The sequence below is a fragment of the Protobothrops mucrosquamatus genome, unplaced genomic scaffold, assembly GCF_001527695.2.
Source record: "Protobothrops mucrosquamatus isolate PMUCROS unplaced genomic scaffold, P.Mucros_1.0 scaffold_106, whole genome shotgun sequence".
NCBI lineage: Eukaryota > Metazoa > Chordata > Lepidosauria > Squamata > Viperidae > Protobothrops > Protobothrops mucrosquamatus.
The window spans coordinates 62,590-68,850 of NW_015386182.1; the positions used below are offsets into that span (position 1 = coordinate 62,590).

General features: G+C 41.7%; 1 protein-coding gene across 2 annotated transcripts in view; it reads left to right on the forward strand.

Moving 5' to 3' along the window:
* Positions 1-6,261, forward strand: part of LOC107287301 (cytochrome b561 domain-containing protein 1) — a 20,371-nt gene that overhangs the window by 9,396 nt on the left and 4,714 nt on the right. The gene's annotated exons all lie outside the window — the stretch shown is intronic.

Here is a 6,261-nt window from a genome sequence, read left to right on the forward strand (position 1 = left end):
AGTGGCATCTGTTTGTTTTTTTTAATGGCTATTCTTAGTTTCAAAAGCAAACTAAGATAGTTTTTATACAGGAGGAGTGATGAGCAGTACTTGATTTGTGTTGAGAGTGTGTTTATTATATTATAAAACTGAACTTTGAAACCTAATAAATGACTTTGGTTTAAGCACATATCTATCAATTCTATTTACAATTAGATAACCAAGAAATAGGTTTTTAATATTTGTTTTTTAAGTGTGCCAGGCACAGGCTGTGCTTATAATTTTATATAATACGCACTTTAAATGTGTGTCATTATCTGCAGATTCTTAGAGATTGCTTTTTATGAGGTATTCTTAGGTTCTTTCAGTTTAGAATGGTGTTTATCTGTTGAAATAAGTGCTGGAAAAAAGTTTTATTTTAAAACTTGACAGCTCTCTGTCATATAAGAGATGTTTCTTATTTCAGAATCCAACAGCACCAGTGAATTTCATACAACGGACACTACAGTGCTGGATTGTTTCTGCTTCTTTTATGTGTAGAGCCATTGGTGTAGGAAAGCTATCTTATATTTGCAATAACTAGGCGTGACTCAGCAGAGTTGAGCACTTTTAAATGGAACAGATTTGGACCATTGGGTCTAACCTGCTTAATGTATTTCTGCTGAAATCAACAGGGCTGGTATGCTCACTGTATTTCAGAGCCTGTTTTAAGATTTGGGGGTGGGAGGGGGAAGAGGCGATATAGAAGTAGCACAGCAGAGTGTTTCTTTTTGTGAAATCCCATTAAAGGCAGCAGCCCAATAAAAGAAAAGGCATGGGAAATCTCAGAATGCTACCATAGGATTTTGCTATTCTAATTTTGTTGAATGAAAAATATTGATTCATTTGATTATTTCAAATACTGAACCATATTGTGGAAAGCTCAGTTGTTCCCTTGCCTCTGTACATAGCTCTGTCATGCAGTCTATGAATTTTCTACTAAGTTTAATTTCTAAGTTTTTTGTGGAGTATTCCTCCATGTATTTCAATACACCTGTACAAAGGAACTAAAAGATGCTCCAGAGATTTGGCTAACAGTTGAGTTAGTACATTGTATTTGTTGAGGAGCAAATGATACAGTATTTCAATATGCAGAATTCCCCTCTATATTTCTGAATTGCTGTATCTTCCTTCTAGAGTAGACTGATTCAGTTCTAAATCTGATATTTGTTAATGTGATCATCATAAATTGTTTTGTTGTTATCCATACGACAATGCTACATAGTCCAAAATCTCTTTTTTTCCAGCTGACAGATTCATGGCCCTCTCCAGTGGTTGTTGCAGCTTAATGTCTACAATTTAACTACCAAAAATTGATATGATTTAACAACCATTTTAAGAGTGGAAACACAGCGGCATGAGCTTCGAAATGTACTTAATGCAGTACATTTATACTTTATTAAGTACATTAAGTATAAATGTACTGCATTAAGTACAGTTCAAGGCTCTCACAGGCTTGTCTCTCTCCCTACTACAGAAGAAGAAAAATCCTGGATTGAACGAGATGTGTGAAATAAACAGACAGATTCCTTCGATTCCTTGTTCTACCTCTTGCGGTCTTCTGATCCCTCCTCCTTCTTCAGCCACTGGAATCAAAAATCGCTGAGCACTGTTATATAGCCTAGAAATGTTAGTAGACTTAGAAGGGTTGCCCCCCAAAAGAGAAAATTTGAAGAATCGATGCTTCATAGAAAACCCATTAAGATTAAATGTGTCCAGTGGCTCTGGAATGTATTCACTGGAAGTCAGGAACCTGGGATGGGCATTTAGTGAAATGCCTCCGGCCTTGAACCGAGGCCAGGGGTAGGCAACCTTGGCTCTTTTATGACTTGTGGACTTCAACTCCCAGAATTCCTGAGTCAGCATAGCTGACTCAGGAATTCTGGGAGTTGAAGTCCACAAGTCATAAAAGAGCCAAGGTTGCCTACCCCTGGCCTAGGCATTCTATTTGCCCTGCAATTTTGTGTTTTGTCTGAAAAGTACTGCTTTTTCAGTTGGTAGAGGATTTGGCACAGAGCTGTAGTCCCTTCCTTCCCTCCTCCCCCTCCCCCCCCGCCGGGAATTCCCTGCACAAATTGAAAATATATTTTGCCCTTATGAAAGGGGCATTTTGGTAAAGGTAACATCAGAAGATCTCTTCAATTTCTGAAATTCTTAGCCCTACGAAAAGAAAAATCACCCAAATCCTGTAGCTGCTGTGATCTTGACCCAAGATAGTGGATCCTAGATGATGTTTCAATGAGAGGTAGACTGGCTTAAAAAGACTAAAAATGAGGTTGGTGTAGTGATTAAGGCACCAGTTTAGAAACCTGGAGACTGTGAGTTCTAGGCCCATCTTAGGCACAAAGCCAGCTAGATGACCTTGGACTAGTAATTCTGTCTCAGCCCTAGGAAAGTAGGCAGTCGCTGGCCCTTTGTGAAATCTTGTCAAGAAACCTGCTGGGACTTGTCCAGGCAGTAACCAGGAGTCAGTACTGACTTGAAGGTGTGACTGTGCACACGCCTAAATGATGAATGGAGATGGGTGAAACCAGCTTGACAAGGAGAGGGGACTTTGAAGTCTGCACATTCCCCCCCCCCCCCCGCTTATTCCCATACTCTGCTTTCCCTGACATGAAGAATAAGTATATGTTAAAGAAAGATGATTAGGGGACTGGAGGCTAAAACATATAAGGAACGGTTGCTGGAATTGGGTATGTCTAGTTTAATGAAGAGAAGGACGAGGGGGGACATGATAGCACTGTTCCAATATCTCAGGGGCTGCCACAAAGAAGAGGGAGTCAAGCTATTTTCCAAGGCGCCTGAAGGCAGGACAAGAAGCAACGGGTGAAAACTAAGCAAGGAGAGAAGCAACCTAGAACTAAGGAGAAACTTCCTGACAGTTAGAACAATTAACCAATGGAATAACCTGCCTCCAGAAGCGGTGAATGCTCCAACGCTGGAAGTTTTTAAGAAGAGACTGGACAGCTATTTGTCTGAAATGGTATAGGGTTTCCTGCCTAAGCAGGGGGTTGGACCAGATGACCTCCAAGATCCCTTCCAACTTTATTATTATTATTATTATTATTATTATTATTATTATTATTATTATTATTATTATTATTATTATTATTATTATTATTATTATTATTATTATAATATTGGAGAACATTGAATGCCTGACATTAACTTGTCCCTGGCTATTGTGAAGGCAGTCGACACCCCTCTTTCCTTGCTCTATCTCAAAAGCCATGGTTATTGATCTTTGCCAGACAAATTGGGGTGAGCAGTGAATCTTTTTGAAGCAAGGTTTGGGGCTTGCCCTACTACAGTTGGCCACTAGAGCCCAATGAAGGAATACATGTCCTATCATCCCAGACCACTGACTTTAAAAGTCATTCACTGGTAGCAAGAAATCAGTGTTATTCAACTCCGCCCAAAATTATCTCATACTTCAGTTGCCCACCTGTGTAGGATGGAGATAAAAAGAGAAGGAGAAGTAAATTTGGAGGCTACCTAAAGAGCTGCTTTCTCTACTTTCCTTTTCCAGGTGAAGCCTGCTGAATGGGTGTCAAGAGCTTCCTGCCTTTTGGCTCAAGAGTATATCAAATATGTTCAGTAGTCGTCAAGGCTGAAGCGTCATATGGCAAATGCACCATGGGAGACACATCAGACCTGTGCAGCACGGCTTCAGAAGCTGGGGCAACCTGTTCTGTCCCAGCCTACGTCCGTCTTTGCTGCGTCACAAAAACAAACCCCTCTTTAACAGTAGGCTGGGAAAACCAACCCCTTTTTATTACAAAAACAGTCCTGATAAGTTTGCTCAAAAACAAAAACAACAGAATACTTTTCCAACAGATAATTGGTTAAAAAATCAGACAGAGCAGGAGTTTGAACAAAACATTCATCGGTAAAACAAACAGACCACGATCCCTGGAAGTTCTTACAAATGGTTGCCTTCAGCAACCAGCACTGCCCACACCTCCTCTTTTTATACAGCAGTTCCAAGGCGTTGCCTCTCGGTGCCTTCTCCGTTTTCTCTGGAGTTGTCCCATTGACTGCTGTTGATTTACCTTTGTTAATTGCCTGCATTCGCGAGCATCAATTAGCAAGTCCATCAGGTGTGTGTCGTCTGAGTCTGACTCAGTCCCCTCACACAGCTGAGCTTCATCAGGAACACAACTGGAGGGCCCAGGCTCTTCGTCAAGCCATGAGTCCTGTAATTCATCAGAGCCTCCCTCTGACCCTGATGGCCCTTCAAATGCCTCCTCCACCTCCTCCTCAGATTCCTCAGACTCAGCTGTTGGGAACACAGGCTGGCACGGAATCACAACACAACCATATTTCTAGAGGGCTTCAGGAAGGCCAATAGAAGTATGCATAAATGTGATGGGCTGTAAGAGTAAACTTGAAAACCCAGAGGAAGAGCCACAACCAAGACATCAGTCAGACAAAATAAACTTGAATCTGAAGCAGAAATGCAATTTGAGAAAGCATCTCAGGCTTGACCCTCCCTAGTTGTTTTGCAGATAAAGGGAAGGAGAGAGAGGCACATTTGATTTACAAGATTCTGTTAGTATAAACTTATAAAAGATGTATTAACATTCATAGCTTGGGTTTCTTAGTATGGTTTACCTTGAAGAGTGGACAATAAATCACCCCTCCCATAGCACCCAAGCACGGGGAGGCTGTCTCACAGGTAAAAGAGGAGTGGGGCTTTGACCACATAGCCACAGTTGCTATCTTGACCTTTTGGCCCTCCCCCTGCCCCTCCACCCATGGATGCCCCAGGCTGATTTGAGTAACAAGACTCCTTTACAATTCTGCTTGCTTGCTATGCTTCGAGCTATAATAAGGCTTTTAAATGAGGAAGAGAGGGTGTCAGAGTCTTACATGTGACAAATAGATGAAGGAAGTGTCTGTGCGTGGATAAATTTCCTCTCTTGTACCTAAACATGGTACAAAATACCATGGCAAAATTATTTGGAGGGGAGGCGGGGGGGGGGGGAGAGAAATTGACCTGATTCCATGCCATTGCCTTCATCTCATCCCTAATCCTTGAGTGAGACAATAGGTTTTTCCTCAGAAGCTGACAGCATCAGTAACAATAGGTAACATCTGCACAGTAATGCTTTGCTATTACATTGAAGGCAAAACCATGTCAGTAGCAAGTAGGGTTAGTGGCTTTTGAGAATGAGCAGGGCCTTTCTTCTATATCAGTGGTGGCGAACCTATGGCACGGGTGCCAGAGGCGGCACTCAGAGCCTTCTCTGTGGGCACGCGCGCCGTCGCCCAGGTCCTAGGCCTTCAGCTGGGTTTTATAAAACCTTTTCGCTTTAGGCCTCTGCCGCCGTGTGCAAAAAAAAAAAAAAAAGGTTCAATCAGTCAATTTCAACTTCTTGCAGGGGAAAAAAAAGATCTTGCAAAGTTGGAATTGATTGATTGAACTTTTTAGTCCCACCCAGTCTGCCATTACCACCACAGCCATGCCCACCCAATGGGCCACGCCCACCCAATTGACCACACCCACCAATGGGCCACACCCACCCGGCACTCGACGATGCATAAGTGGGTTTTGGGTTGCAGTTTGGGCACTCGGTCTCCAAAAGGTTCGCCATCACTGTTCTATATTATGCTGGCTGTGGAATTCTGGGAACTGAAGTCCACATATCTTTAAGTTGCCAAGCTTAAGAAATACTGTGCTTTACCAAAGACAGCTATTTTATTGTTACCATCCTAAAAAGCAGTGCTAGAGAGCTGTCAGAACCATGCAGTAACTCTAGACAGCTCAATCAATAGTACTGTAAATGCTTTGATTCTGTTACTAGTTTAGCACACAAGCCTGAAATACTGAAATAAGGATGCCCCCATGTTAAATGGAAAATGCTTTGGCCACTTTTTGCTCTTTTCTTGTGCTGTGCTTTGTTCACATTCCTTCATATTTCTTAGTTATAGACAACAATGTGTAGCACTTTGGCCTGGTTGGCCCAACAGCAAAAGGATAATAATGGGCAACTGGACAGCACTTGCCTGGATTCACACATCTGATGTGTAGTATAATTTACTGTACTAAGGTGTTTTTTTTGTCTAATGTATATGTATATTAACCCTTAGGGTGTGGCTGCAGTATTATTATTTATCCCTTTTATTACTTTTTACTTCCCCCTTTTATTGGTTGTACACTTTAGTATTATATTCAGTTGTGTTGCAAGTACACCTAGTGCTTCTGTACCCAGACAGAAATTATTTGTGTTCTAACCACAC